This window comes from Candoia aspera, chromosome 2, assembly GCF_035149785.1.
Source record: "Candoia aspera isolate rCanAsp1 chromosome 2, rCanAsp1.hap2, whole genome shotgun sequence".
Lineage (NCBI taxonomy): Eukaryota > Metazoa > Chordata > Lepidosauria > Squamata > Boidae > Candoia > Candoia aspera.
Window position 1 is genome coordinate 10493057 of NC_086154.1, and position 16386 is coordinate 10509442.

General features: G+C 42.2%; 1 protein-coding gene across 1 annotated transcript in view; it reads left to right on the plus strand.

Annotated features, from left to right (window-relative positions):
- The first annotated feature begins 1293 nt into the window (after positions 1-1293).
- LOC134489855 (tenascin-X-like) overlaps positions 1294-16386 on the plus strand; it is a 112592-nt gene continuing 97499 nt past the window's right edge. Inside the window, exon 1 of the mRNA XM_063292728.1 lies at positions 1294-1432. The gene's annotated coding sequence lies outside the window, so the exon portion shown is untranslated. The remainder of the gene's footprint in view (positions 1433-16386) is intronic.

A 16386-nucleotide genomic window follows, 5' to 3' on the forward strand; every position in this document is an offset into this window, starting at 1 on the left:
TTTTTAAAGCGTTCTAAGTCAGTAGGGCTGTCATCGCATTCTGTAGCAGCAAATCCCACTAATGAAGTTCGCTGTTGTGAGAAGAAATTCCTTTGTCCTAACCAAGTTCACACCAACCCTCCTGAAGATGGAGAGAGGGAGTTAAAAACAACTTACCTCTAGAGTTGGGGGGTGGGCAACTTTTGGGGGGGCAGAAGCAAGGACCACAGCAAGCAGATGGGCAACACAAATTCAGGGCGATCAGCTTTTTTGCTTTTTCCCATGGGTCTTTCCTTTGTTTCAATGACTCAGTGAAGCCTCTTCAAGGAGTTACACTATAGTTTTATGCTTCTGGACCCCAAGCGGTTGGAAACCTTGCCACTGATCTTTAATCCTTGTGGTTGATAGGACCAATAGGGTAAAAAAGGATCTCAGTTCCCCTTCTTTAAGGTTATGTATAAGTACAGTGACCATATTTTCTTGGAAAAAATAAAGGACCAACCTGAGATAGGGGCAATTCTGAAAGAGGTTCATAAGGATTAAAAAAAAAATAATCGTTTAGGTCTATAACTTTGCTTTACCCAGGAAAATTCAGGAGCAAAACCAAGAAGATAAATCATTAAATTAAACGAATCTAAAGGACAGTTTTCTGATATAAAGGACTGTCCTTTATAATAAAGGACATGTGGTCACTGGTGAGTATGTAAGCATGAGCTGAGTAGATCAACTGAACGATCACCCCTGGGTAGTGTGGCCCTGTCAGTTTTGCTGTGAATAGATGGAAGGGAAGGATGGGCTTTGCAGAGTCCTGTTCATGTCCTCAGAAGGGGAGGGATCTGCACGCCCCTCGAGATGGTAACTTTATACATTAAATAAATAAATAAATTATCCTTGCCAGAGATAATGTTTGGATGTGACATCACCTGGAGCCACCCCAAGGCAGAGAGGAAGAAGATGCCTATGGGTGATCAAAAGTTATGGTAGATGCGGGCCACCACCCAGAGTTTGGATTCACGGTCGAAGGTGGGGGGGGGGGAAGGGAACAAGAAGAAAAAAGGGCAAGAATGTTGGAACCCGGGGCCTTTACAAGCACCATTCGTTGAGTGCCAAGATAGTCATCAGCCATTCCCATTTATGACCTCATGGCAATTGTGTCAGACGGTCCGTGATTCCAAACCAAGGAGGGAGGGGATGAGTTCTGGGTGTGGGTTTGTGTGTGTTGCTCACACACACACACACACACACTCACACACACACACACACATTCGTGAGGCACATATGCTTGCTCACACGCCAGTGCTGCTCTGAGCCAGGAAATCCGATGGCCAGAAGGCTCTCTCCTCCTCTCTCCGGGGCAGAGACGCAGCGAGAGAGAAAGAAGTGAAACGGTCCGAGCGGCGGCGGGTGAATGCGGCTCTTCCCCCATCCAGGCTGAGCATCCAACTTTTTACAAGTAAGGTGGGAAACCTGCGAGGAGCTGATATGGCCGAGAGCAGTGAGGGTGGCAGAGAAAAGCCCACTGAACAGTAAAAGAGCAACTTGCAAAGAGTCACTGTGGAGTCGTTTGGGTAAAGCAGAGACGTCTGGTGCACAATGGGACATGCCTGAAAATGAAAAGATACTATAAAGCACAGAAGGGTGAGGTCGAGACCCAGAGAGGGAGATCAAGAAGCCAGAGGCTTGAGGCACAGATGTTAGCTCTCTTCCTTTTGTCTAACTGAAAGGCTGAGTCAGGAGAGAGAGAGAGTGTGCTAGATTGAGATAGATGGAGAGAACCTTTGAACGGATGGAGGTGAAGAGAGAGGGTGAGAGATGAATGCAGGGAAAGGAAGTTTTAGGAGTCACTGAAAAAGAACTCAGTCTGCAGAAAATGGGGGTGCTTGACCAAGCACAAAGCTAACCTGTGGAACTGGCTGCTACAAGGTATGGTGACATGGTGCAGATCAGTGTTTCTCCACCTTGGCAGCTTGAAGATGTGTGGACTTCAGCTCCCAGAATTCCCCAGCCAGCATTCTGGGAGACAAAGTCAACGCATCTTCAAGCTGCCACGGTGGAGAAACATTGGTGTAGGTGATCTTCAAAATTACTGAGGCACATGGATGGAGGACAATTGATCTGAAGGTCTGAACCATCCTAGCCAAGTGGAACTGAATAGGTCCAGTCTGGGAACGCTGAGTGTTGGAAACAGTCCTGCCTTCCCAGGCACTTCCCTGATGTTAGAAGCTTCCAGGAGCATCTAGCTTGTAGTAAAAAGGCAGATCTAATCTCAAAGGTGGCTTTTTTTTAATGTTCTTCTGATTCAGAATAGGTAGAATAATCTAATTTGTGCGGCCAGCAGGACAGAAGAAAAGAGGAGATATGCTAAAGGGAAACTGGGAGTTGAAGTCCACACATCTTAAAGTGGCCAAGGTTAAGAAACACTGATTAACTGATCCACCTTCTTCCATTTTTTCTTGTCTCTCTTTCCGACATCTAGTACTCTTTTATGAATATTTTAAAACTTATTGGCACCTAGGAAATTGCCGTTGGGGTAGACAGTATTATATTCACACTGATCTTTCTCCCCTTCCACTTTCTTCCCTCTCTTTCCATTTTTTAACTGTGCCCACTTCACCCAAAATCATTTGTTGTTTTAGCCGTCTTTGTTGCTTGGTAGCACTTCTTCAGATTAATAATACATTTTACTCAAAGGCATAAGCTTTCACAAGCTACCCCGCACTTCATCCCTGAAGTAAGGAGCAGGTTGTGAAATCTTATGCCTTTGGATTAAATGTGTAGGTCTGAACAGATGCTGACACAGTCCTGATTTTGAGATATCTTTGTAACTCACAGCTGTTCATGAGCTGACTCTGAGTGGCCCCTTGTAGAACCTTTATGTTCAAAAGCAGTAAACATACTTTGCAAGTACTGTATAGACCAGAGTTTCTCAACCTTGGCAACTTGAAGATGTGTGGACTTCAATTCTCAGAATTCCCCAGCATTCCAAAACCACTGAGCATGCTCAGTCCTTATTAGGTAGCTTTGAGGATTCCTGTCCCCAAGGTGGCAGCTTTATTGCTGTGGGAGGGTTACTTCTGCAAACTTTGGGGTCCTACAAAGATCTAACAATGCCATTTTGGCTACAGCTGGACGATTGATTGATTTAGTATGTGCCTTCAAGTTGATGTTAACTCCTAGCAACCACATAGATTTTCTCCTGGAGGATCTGAGTCCCCAACTTGTTCCCTCAAGTCTTCCAATGGTGCCCCCATGGCCACAGTAACTGAGTCCATCCCCTTGCTGCTGGTCCTCCTCTTCTTCTCTTTCCTTCCACCTTTCCCAGCATCAGAGCCTTCTGTTCTCTGAAAACCAAGTGCGATCAGTGCCCGTATATCTGTAAACGGAAGTTTTTAAGAGACAACCAATCTAGTATAAACGGGGGACAATTTCTGCACTGCCAAAGAAGAAGTGATTCAAGATCAAAATTGGGGATAATTGAAGGCACCACGATCCCTTCCTTGATGTAAAAGCACTTTCAATTCCAAAGTTCTGTCTTTATTCATCATTGTGAGCCGATCTAGACCTCCTAGTAGATCCCTGGATACTTTGCAGTAGATCTAAAAGGAATTGAATCTAAAAGGTTTGCACGTGTACAAGCTTCGGAATAATTATGACCATTTATTCCGTTTGTTTGCTGTCTGGGCTGTCTCCTGGTTTTGATAACCCTTTCATATTTCAGGCAGTTATTCCTGAAGGAAGAACTCTGGGCAGCATTGCAACAGAGTAAAACCAGGGAGAACGAAAACCATCAAATTAGGAATCTCCCACCCCTGCCCCCCATTTGTGGCCAGAAATAATCAGCTCAGGTTAAAAGCCTGGTGGAATACAGTTTTACCGGTGAACATTTTATGGAATTCTCACTGAACTTCTGAAATGTTCCTGACAGGGACCAAGCGTTGGGTATTGTTTGCACTCTAACTGGCAACAGATCAATTACTATAGAAAATAGAGAGGCTTTCCTAACCCTGATAATGGTGAGGACTGCTTTTTGTTACAGATGCTAAATATTCAGCTGGGGAATATTCAGGGCAAGTCATGCATGTTCCAGGATTGCATCAAAAATTTCACAAGTCCTTTCAAAACACTCAGGTGTCAAGAAAGATGGTGTTGGCTTAGATAGGGATAGATTGTCATGAAGAAAATCTATCTATGTGGTCCTGGGTGTTGATGCCGACTTGATGGCACATAATCAATCAAATCAAAATTTAGGGCAGCATTTCTCACACTAGAGACGATCTTCCTAAGATCTTGGCCCAGTGCCTATCACTCTAGATGAGCAGGCTGGCTAGGCATGATGACCCTAAGGCACCAGATGGGGCTGGTAGGCTAGGGAAAAAAGATGTGATGCCAAATATATTTTTAAAAGCTGCAACCATTTTTTTGAAGATTAGCAATAGGTGCTGAAAGGGGTAGGTTTTTAACAGGCGCACACTACGCAGAAGTGGGAAGATCTAGACCAGCGATGGGAGATCTGCAGCTCTTGAGATATTATTGATCTATGACCCTAGAAGATACAGTCAATATAGTTGACAGCTAGGGATGCTGGGAGATGTAGTTCAAGGGCATCTGAAAGGCAACTCTTTCTTCCTCAGCTGTGATCCTGATTAAAATCTTACTCTGCACATGGACACACACTCTTGGCTCTTAACTCTAGAAGCAAAACCGTCTCCACTAGGCAGTGTTGCTTTTTTCACAATGCATTTACTTTGATCCTTTGTTTAAGTAGACTCGGTCTCTGAGCCAGGAAAGTGAACTGGATCCAAAGGTTTTGCAAAAGTGCCCCCCCTGAATTAAACTGGTATTTATAGCAATAAACTATGCAAGCAGTTGCAGCATTTGGAATTATTTCCCTTTGTCTAAAAACAATAAATTGATTTTTAAAATGTTTTAATAACTAAGTAAACTCAAGGCACAGATTTTGATCCCTAGCTTGATGTAAAAGCACCTTCAACTTCAAAGTTCTGTTTTTATTCATTATTGTGAGCAGACCTAGATCTCCTGGTAGATCCCTGGATGCTTTGCAGTAGACCTAGTAGGGATTGTACTTCCCAGTTGTTTGACAAGAATAATTAGAAAACAAGTCACCTCTTCTGCTCTAAATTATATTGAGGAAATGAGGAAATCAAATATTTAATGCTTGCATTTTTGTATTTTTGTGGATTTTATATAATAAGCTGCCAAAAACCAAAAAGGGGTGGGTGGGTGGGATATATATTAAGAAAATACATAAGAAAGCGAGGAGGCAGAGGAAGTCAGAAGATTTTGTGTGAAATCAGCCGATTCCTAGAATAAACTCAACAGTGGGGTCAGAATTATTTAATGTTTATGGTATATCTTTGCACCAAGCTTTGGTTGGTGGATCTTGCATTCTACCAAAAATAAATAAATCCACCTGGAAAGGAAGCTCTGGGATTGTTGTAAACCGCCCAGAGTCCCCCCACGGGAGGAGATGGGCGGGGACAAATTAGATAGACAGACAGACAGACAGACAGACAGATATTATCCTACCTGCTTTCTAGGTAGATAAGTCTTGAGCTGGGACATGGAAGGGAGAAATCAGGGCAGCAAAGAAAGTGTTTCTTATTTCTTTGCTACCATCTAGTGATCTTCTGGAGTTTTACAGCCTAGCTACGATAACTCAACCTGAACATTTGGGTTACTTAAAACTTTCCTTTTTTCTTGAGTTGCCTGCTTGGCCACATGTGGTTGCTAATTGATTGAAAAACAGTGGTCTAGGCTGCTCTTGTTATCTTTAAATGGAAATTGTTTTCTGGGAACCAATAAGAGAAGCTTTTCACAAATGGGTCCACTGAGCATACTAAGCCATAGCTTGTTTAACCATGGTTTTTTGAATAAACCACAATTGATGGTTTATACATCATACTAAAACATAAATGATGGTTCACAAACCCCAATGGCTGGATTCACAAAATATGTCAAAAGAACAGCATCAGGGTACAGCGTGTTTGAACCTAGTATTCATTTCAGTGAGATTTATAGCCTGTGGAAATATGAATTATCTTGGTCTGCAGTTGGATCTCCAAAGTGATACGTATAAACTCTTTCCTCTTATCACCTGCCAGACCCTCTGCTCCACCTACTTAAAAAAAAAGTTAATCTGGGATCAATGTTAGTAATTACTGGCTATAAAGGAACCAGCTGCTTAGTAAGAATATGAATTGCATTGGATTAATTGAATATTTCTCCTGGCCCTGCTAACTCCTTCTGAATGGGTCTGTCCCTTCCTATATACATACATACATACATACATATATATATATATATATATATATATATATATATAATTAAAGATTTTAATTACAGTAATAAAAACTAATACAAACTAAATTCAGAGAGAGAAAGTAAAGTAAAAAGAGAGTAAAAAGTGTAAAGAAAGATAAAGTAAAAAACAAGAAAGAAAAGAAAAAGGACAGAGTGAGATAAAGAAAAAGAAAAGAAATATATAAAGAACTACTTCCAATCTTCATCACAAGTATAAACAGATTTGGTAGCTCTTCACCCCCTATAAGGTTACAGACAGATACCTCTTCATCCCATAACCCATCCCTTATTTATAAGCAAATCCAGAAGACATCACGTTTTCAATCCTGGTATCAGCAAAAAGTCTATAAAGGGTTGCCAGAATTTCATAAAAACATGACTTATTTTAACCTTGATCAAATAAACCAACTTTATATTCCTTCCTTTTACCTCTGTAAATCTTAATCTTTAGTTCATTCATTTATTGTCATAGGACTTAAGCCCCTTATGGACTTTCTGCTGAAAAAAGAGAAAAATGAACTTGTGATTTATGGATTTGAAGATTAGAAAGGATAGCTAATGTAAAGAAGGAAATTATGATGTAGCCTTAGAGAGGCTTAGTGAGGACTACCTGTATAGATGTATTTATATTTTACCCTCTCTCTAAGGCTACATCATAATTTCCTTCTTTACATTAGCTTTACATTTACAATGGTGCTGAAAAAAACAACTTACAACTGGTGCTCACACTTACAACCGTCACAGTGTCCCTGCGGTCATGTGATAATGATTTGCTTAACGACCACATGGTTCACTTAATGACCACAGTGATTTGCTTAATTACTGCCGCAAAAAAGGTCGTAAAATTGGGTTGGATTCACTTAATGACCACTTCACTTAGCAACTGAAATTCTGGTTTCAATTGTGGTCGTTAAGTAAGGACTACCTGTAACCATTGTCAAGAAGATCAAGAAGATCAGAAGCCACTTCTTCGAATCTTTTCTTTTCTTTTCTTTTTCTACATTTCTTTTTCACATTCTTATTACTTTTCTTCATTCTTCCTTAATTCAAAATTTGCATATATATTTTTGTAGGATTTGATCTCTCCAATTCTTCTACGTCCCATCGCATAAGCTTCTTTGAGGCTTTAATAAGCCTGTTTTGTAAATCCAATAAAAAGACATTATCCAGGTCATTCTCTTGGTTTATCATTTGCATTTCCCCATTAATTTTTAACTTCAGCAAAGGATCGTTACCTTGTCGTGGTGCTGGAGCTTGAGCACCTCAATGATGCCATGAGCTAAACCGTGAAAGACACCCAAGACGGGAAGGTCATGACAGAGAGGTCAGACTAAATGCGATCCCTGGGGAAGGTAATGGCAACCCACCCCAGTATTCTTGCCGTGAAAACTCAATGGATCAGTACAACCAGAGATATGTCAGTATACCATCGGAAGATGAGACCCCCAGGTCGGAAGATGGTCAAAATGCTACTGGGGAGGAACAGAGGATGAGCTCAACTAGCCCCAGACGTGATGACGCAGCTAGCTCAAAGCCGAAAGGACGGCTAGCGGCCGACGGTGCTGGTGGTGAACGGCGAATCCGATGTTCTAAGGATCAACACACCATTGGAACCTGGAATGTAAGATCTATGAGCCAGGGCAAATTGGATGTGGTTATTGGTGAGATGTCAAGATTAAAGATAGACATTCTGGGCGTCAGTGAACTGAAATGGACTGGAATGGGCCACTTCACATCAAATGACCACCAGATCTACTACTGTGGACAAGAGGACCACAGAAGAAATGGAGTAGCCTTCATAATTAATAGTAAAGTGGTTAAAGCAGTGCTTGGATACAATCCAAAAAATGATAGAACGATCTCAATTCGAATTCAGGGCAAGCCATCTAACATCACAGTGATCCAAATATACGCCCCAACCACAGATGCTGAAGAAGCTGAAGTAGAGCAGTTCTATGAGGATCTCCAGCACCTACTGGACAACACGCCTAAAAGAGACGTTATTTTCATCACGGGAGACTGGAATGCTAAGGTGGGCAGTCAAATGACACCTGGAATTGCAGGTAAGCATGGCCTGGGAGAACAAAACGAAGCAGGACATAGGCTGATAGAATTTTGCCAAGACAATTCACTCTGCATAACAAACACTCTCTTCCAACAACCTAAGAGACGGCTTTATACGTGGACTTCACCAGATGGACAACACTGAAATCAGATTGACTACATCCTTTGCAGCCAAAGGTGGCGGACATCTATACAGTCGGTAAAAACAAGACCTGGAGCTGACTGTAGTTCAGATCACGAACTTCTTCTTGCACAATTTAGGATCAGACTAAAGAGATTAGGGAAGACCCACAGATCAGCTAGATATGAGCTCACTAATATTCCTAAGGAATATGCAGTGGAGGTGAAGAATCGATTTAAGGGACTGGACTCAGTAGATAGGGTCCCGGAAGGACTATGGACAGAGGTTCGCAACATTGTTTAGGAGGCGGCAACAAAATACATCCCAAAGAAAGAGAAAACCAAGAAGGCAAAGTGGCTGTCTGCTGAGACACTAGAAGCAGCCCAAGAAAGAAGGAAAGCAAAAGGCAACAGTGATAGGGGGAGATATGCCCAATTAAATGCAAAATTCCAGAGGTTAGCCAGAAGAGATAAGGAATTATTTTTAAACAAGCAACGCGCGGAAGTGGAAGAAGACAATAGAATAGGAAGGACAAGAGACCTCTTCCAGAAAATTAGAAACATCGGAGGTAAATTCCAGGCCAAAATGGGTATGATCAAAAACAAAGATGGCAAGGACCTAACAGAAGAAGAAGAGATCAAGAAAAGGTGGCAAGAATATACAGAAGACCTGTATAGGAAGGATATCAGTATTGGGGATAGCTTTGATGGTGTGGTCAGTGAGCTAGAGCCAGACATCCTGAAGAGTGAGGTTGAATGGGCCTTAAGCATTGCTAATAACAAGGAGCAGGAGATGACGGCATCCCAGCTGAACTGTTCAAAATCTTGCAAGATGATGCTGTCAAGGTAATGCATGCTATATGCCAGCAAATTTGGAAAACACAAGAATGGCCATCAGATTGGAAAAAATCAACTTATATCCCCATACCAAAAAAGGGAAACACTCAAGAATGTTCAAACTATCGAACAGTGGCACTCATTTCACATGCCAGTAAGGTAATGCTCAAGATCCTGCAAGGTAGACTTCAGCAATTCATGGAGCGAGAATTGCCAGATGTACAAGCTGGGTTTAGAAAAGGCAGAGGAACTAGGGACCAAATTGCCAATATCCGCTGGATAATGGAAAAAGCCAGGGAGTTTCAGAAAAACAACTATTTCTGTTTTATTGACTATTCTAAAGCTTTTGACTGTGTGGACCATAACAAATTGTGGCAAGTTCTTAGTGGTATGGGGATACCAAGTCATCTTGTATGCCTCCTGAAGAATCTGTATAACGACCAAGTAGCAACAGTAAGAACAGACCACAGAACAACGGACTGGTTTAAGATTGGGAAAGGAGTACGGCAGGGCTGTATCCTCTCACCCTACCTATTCAACTTCTACGCAGAACACATCATGCGACATGCTGGGCTTGAGGAATCCAAGGCTGGAGTTAAAATCGCTGGAAGAAACATTAACAATCTCAGATATGCAGATGATACCACTTTGATGGCTGAAAGCGAAGAGGAACTGAGGAGCCTTATGATGAAGGTGAAAGAAGAAAGTGCAAAAGCTGGCTTGCAGCTAAACCTCAAAAAAACCAAGATTATGGCAACCAGCTTGATCGATAACTGGCAAATAGAGGGAGAAAACGTAGAAGCAGTGAAAGACTTTGTATTTCTAGGTGCGAAGATTACTGCGGATGCTGACTGCAGTCAGGAAATCAGAAGACGCTTAATTCTTGGGAGAAGAGCAATGACAAATCTCGATAAAATAGTTAAGAGCAGAGACATCACGCTGACAACAAAGGTCCGCATAGTTAAAGCAATGGTGTTCCCCGTAGTAACATATGGCTGCGAGAGCTGGACCATAAGGAAGGTGGAGGGAAGGAAGGTAGATGCTTTTGAACTGTGGTGTTGGAGGAAAACTCTGAGAGTGCCTTGGACTGCAAGAAGATCCAACCAGTCCATCCTCCAGGAAATCAAGCCAGACTGCTCACTTGAGGGAATGATATTAAAGGCAAAACTGAAATACTTTGGCCACATAATGAGAAGACAGGACACCCTGGAGAAGGTGCTGATGCTAGGGAGAGTGGAGGGCAAAAGGAAGAGGGGCCGACCAAGGGCAGGATGGATGGATGATATTCTAGAGGTGACGGACTCGTCCCTGGGGGAGCTGAGGGTGTTGACGACCGACAGGAAGCTCTGGCGTGGGCTGGTCCATGAAGTCACAAAGAGTCGGAAGCGACTAAACGAATAAACAACAATTAATTTTTAAAACTTCAGCCAGCTTCTTCTCTATATTCAGTAAAAAGTCCCTATCTGAGTCATTCTTTTGACATTCCTTACAGATCTATTTTTTGGAACTAAAACAGCCCCTTTTCTCCTGAAGACTTGCTCCAGCTCCTTTGAGCATCTTGGGTATAACTTTTTTTCCTTTCCTTTTTAATTTCCTCTAGAGGAGTGTTTAATTTAATTTCTGGCTAGGGAATTCTGGGAGTTGAAGCCCACCCATCTTAAAGTTGCTAAGATTGAGAAACGCTGCTCTAGAGATCCTTTTTAAAATGCTTTTTAAAATGCATACCATGACTTCGTGCACGGGGGCAGGTGATATATTTTTTTCCCTTGAAAGCAATTCTAACTAAATTGATTTGGCCATATAAAACTGCACTCTTGTTCACTTTTGTCACCACCCCCTTTAAAAAAAAACAATGATGCACAGCGGAAGGATTTGGAATCAGAAGTGAAGTCTAGAAATCTGGGTTGCTGATAAAGGGGGAAATGTGCTGGATGAATCTGCATGGTTCGAATGGGATCGACCCACAGGTTACTTGGCACAGATCACTGGCGATTCTCATTTCCCAGTTGAAACATCATAGTTTCCTTCCTTAAACCTCCCTTGTAACCACACCTCTCACTATGAACTTTCCTCTTTGAATCTCTGCATAGAAGTTTTCTAGTAGATCATCAAATCAAATCAAATCAAATCAAATCCTTTATTATAGTCATAGACCAGCATTTTTAGGTTGTCCCTCTTTAGGGAGAGGAAATAACTTGATGGGAGCTCCCTGTCAGCCTTAAATGTTATTCCTGTGCCATTCCCTAGCCTCAACTTGGTCAAGGAAGAAGTTTGCTGAGTTGGGTTTCATGGGGCAAGGGGAGATGCAAAATTGGAAGGCAGGAGAAACTTAGCAGATGGGGCAGCTTTGATCTCCCCTCCATGAGAAGAGCCAGTTTGGTGTAGCCCTTAATGGTACCAGGCTAGAAACTGGGAGACTGTGAGTTCTAGTTCTGCTGCAGGCCCAAAGCCACATAAGTGTACTTGCCAAATTCTGCTGACTTTACTCTTATTGCAGCCACAAGTATAGGATTCTTTTTGCAAACTCACTGTCGCAACTGGCATTCATAGACACTGCACGGAGCCCAGGACCTGGTGCTCACACTAACCTGAAGCACGCAGCACCAGTGTGGAATACATCATCCCATCTACCAAATTGTCATTTCTTCCTGGTGCAAAATAGAGGAAAGATCACCTTGTGTCCTACTCTCCAACTCTATTCTGTTCCTATCATGTACATAAAGGCTGGAATAACAAAAGGCCACTCCATTGGGGGCTGTCCATACTAATAACCCACAGGATCGTTTCCCATGGCTCTGGAAAGCTCTGTGCCTGTGAATATATACCCATAGATATACAGATAATATAAATGCTTGCCTGCGGTTCATGTCTTTCTCTTTACCTGCCTTTGCCCCAGTTTTGCCATTTAATGGTTTTGATGATAGAGGATATTTAATAAATAAACTTCAAGCTGTTTTTTTTTAACTAGCTGAGCTGAATTGAATGGTGCGTATGCTTGCTCTGATCTGGATATAGGGATTGACTGGGAGTATGCTGCATGCAAACTAAACTGGAAATTAACTATAGTAATTTATCTTACACACCACCCACTTTTTAAATTTGCCTCTGATGCTCCTTATCATCTCCAAAAGAAGCCAATTGTGGTAGCACCACCCTGGAACCCCTTGCTGCTCCATGAACCGCATAACATTAACCAGGCTCACACATTGCACTAAACTATAGTTTATTGAATTAACTGCATTTGACCGGATTCACAGACAACACACTATGCTAACCAAAGGAAGCACATTATGCTCAGCCTGTATATACTGTATATACTGTGTGAAAGTGAAAAAGGTGAAAGGTCCCCTGTGCAAGCACCGAGTCATGTCTAACCCTTTGGAGGGATGCCACTTTTGCGACTGTGTATACACTTGCAAATAAGCCGAGAATTTTGAAGCTAATTCAGTGGCCTGCTAGAACCACTGAAATGGAGCAGAGCTTATAACACAGCTTAGAAGCTGGCACAGAAAAAGAAAATTATCTTAGATAGCTTCAATGAGCATGCCAGAGAAACACAGGTTATTGCTCTTACACATTCAGCCCTGCCAAGCATAAAGAATCACACGCTTAGACATATTAGGTTAAGAAGTAAAAAGAAGCTTACTGACTTTATTCTTTGTTGTTCTGTTACATCCATCTTGGTGGAAAAGATGAAGTTCCTTTGTTCTTCTTTTCTTTCTAAATACTTAATTTTGCCCTAAACTCTCAGCCCTCAGTTGCCAAGAGGTATGTGAAAGAAAGGGGCAGAATCCCTCATCAAGGCACATGGCCCTGATGAAGAGAGCAGCAGCCATGCTGCCTCTCCCTGGGTGGAGAAGGGGGAAAGAGCGAAAGAGGAAGTGGGAGTGGCAACAAACAGCTTCCTCAGAGTTGCATTTTGGGCAACTTAATTTACATGTTAATGAGGCAGGCTGGATTTGCCAAAACTTCCAACAAATTTTTGGTGCCAAAATACACCCCCAAACTGGTTTGGCTTATCCACGGATGGACTTATCTGCCAGTATATATAGTAATATATTTTTTAAAGTACTTTAAATATACTATAAAATACTGTATATACTTGCGGATAAGCCCATCCACGAATAAGCCGACTCTTGAATTTTTAATCAAAATACCATGAAAAATGTGCCACCCGTGGAATTGTGAAAATTAAAACATATGAAAATTTGGAGGGCTAGTTTATTGGCAGGTGGTGGATTTTTCATGGTATTTTGGTTAAAACTTCGAGGATATGCTTATCCGTGGATGGGCTTATCCACAAGTACATAGGGTAAAAGCATAATCAGCTGTTATCTATACTGTAAAAGCCTTTATTTGTTTGATTTTAGTACTTCTACGCAACCTAGCAGTTCGAAAACATGCCAACGTGAGTAGATTAATAGGTACCACTTCGGCGGGCAGGTAACGGAGTTCTGTGTAGTCATGCCGGCCACGTGACCACGGAGGAAGTGTCTTCGGACAAACGCCGGCTCTTCGGCTTTGAAACGGAGATGAGCGCCGCCCCCTAGAGTGGGACACGACTGGACGTAATGTCAAGGGGAAACCTTTACCTTTACTTTACACTGCCTTACTCTATAAGATGGCAGGCTGTTAACAATCAAAAGACCTATTCTTTCATCGGCCAACAATTTGGTAGAGTGCGATGTGAAACAAGCTGTGCGTTCGGGTGGCCATGGCCTTGGTTCTTTTGAATAGTCCCCACCGCCAAGGACAGATGGTCATGGGGTTTGTATAGCGACAACTGGTCTGTTAAGCAGACTGAGATGATTTGGAGGGGCATGAAACAGCAGTAAGCTGATGATTATTGCTGTGTATATTTCATTACTAAGGAACCGAGGCACTTGGGCAGTGTTTCTCAACCTTGGCAGATTGAAGATGGGTGGACTTCGACTCCCAGAATTCCCCAGCCAGCCAAGGTTGAGAAACACTGAACTTGGGGATGGCTGAAAAGGGGGTCCAGTATTCCAGATCTAACCGGTGCTGGATGACTGCTTTAATTTGATTTAATTTAATTGACTTGATTTGATACGGCTGCCCGTTCTAGAAGACCCTGCTGCAAGGGTGTCTTCTCAGCCTCCCTGGAGACAGCTGGGATCCAGCTGGGGCGAGTCTGTCTCAGGTCTGGCCTTTTGAATATGAGCCAGAAGGACAGGGAGGAAAGAGAGATTCTGTTGGAGGAGGAAGGGGTAAGACAGAAGCCTTTTTTGTCTGCGCACGGAGGTGCAGAGCATCAGCCAGGCCTCTTGGCCTTCTACGGAAGGGGCCCTGAAAGAGCCTTTCTCCGTAGAGATTGCTGTGCTTGGAACTTGTTCAGAAGGCAAAGGGGCAGCCTTGAAGGATGAAAATGATTCTAGGGAAGAGGCTTTCTCCTCAGTGTTAGCAGCGGGGAAAGGGGGCTTCTCTGGAATGAGACCGAGTTTTTTCCCAAAGCCAGATTCTGTCTGCCTATTACGTGTATCCAAGGAGTGAAACCATAAGCGTTAACTTCTTATTATATGGAATAGATTTCCTTAGCCCTGTATACACCACCAGGACAAGAAATAATTCTGTAGGTGAAATATCTAACACAGCGCCCTCCGATTTAGAAACTATAATAAAACTCTGATTTGCAAGCTGGTTAAGTGGGAGCTGAATAGGGTGACAAGTAAGTGGAGATGTATATGTATATGTATATGTATATGTATATGTATATGTATATGTATATGTATATGTATATGTATATGTATATGTATATGTATATGTATATGTATATGTATATGTATATGTATATGTATATGTATTATCCGTTCACTTGTGTCCAATTCTCAGAAACTTCTGGACAAGTCCCAGCAGTTTTCTTGGCAAGGTTTTTAGAAGTGGTTTGCCATTGCCTCCTTCCTAGGGCTGAGAGAAAGGGACTGGCCCACTCAGAATCAGAATGAGTAAAGCATACAAGGGATGTCTTCCATGATTTGTCTTTTGGAAATCTAACCTTTAGGCAATTCAACTTGTAACTAACTTTGCCCGTATGGACTCTTCCTCGTTCTTTTTCCCCAGTGTCACCAAGTAACAACTTGGTAAAGGTGATAGGTAATCTCTCCAGATGGTTTAAACCAGTGTTTCTCAACCTTAACAACTTTAAGATGGGTGGACTTCAACTCCCAGAATTCTCCAGCCAGCATGGCCATTGCTAAGAATTCTGGGAGTTGAAGTCCACACATCCTAAATTGCCAAGGTTGAGAAACACTGGTTCAGACCACAGCATCCATAATTTCTTCTCATTGGCTGATGTTTCTGAGAGTTGGAGTCTAAAGTATCTGGAGGGCACCGTTGCCTATCCCTGCTCTAAAAGCTTACAATTGGCTAGGATGGAAGTCCTTCCCTCCAAATGCTATTTATCTCTACCAGCATAACTCTTCCACATTCACAGATTTCTCCTCCTGTCCTCTAAATGTCGTTGAAAGCCATCTATGGCAATGACTATTGTACACTGAGCAAATTCCGTACATTAATTTGACACTGGGTCGGTAAATGCTTTTCTTTTGTTTGTTCGGCATATCATCCCCACCAATTAGGGATAATATCCCAAGTTCTAGCATTATGTATGAGAAAGATAGATTTTCCTGCATTCTCTTTTCTCTCTTTTCTCCATAACTCCGCCAAAGCCCAGATCATATCCTCCTTTGGTAATGCTTGATTCTGGAAAATGGCAACATTCTTTACAAAGAACAGAATGAGTATAATTCATCACTACAATGGAAGTTGTAATATAAATACAACGTGCGTGATGAAAAAGTTATCTCATGGGCCGTCGTAAAAGCTTTTGGCCTTGATAAGGTTGCTACTGAGGTCTGAAAGATTTACTTTTCCCCAACTAAAACCTAATAAAATGAGGGGGGTCAGAATTATGTATCCAACCACATGATTTGCACAATCACACTACCGGTAGTCCTCACTTAACAACCATTCGTTTAGTGATGGTTTGGATTTACAACGGTGCTGAAAAAACTGACTTATGACCGGCCCTCACACTTAAGCCCATTG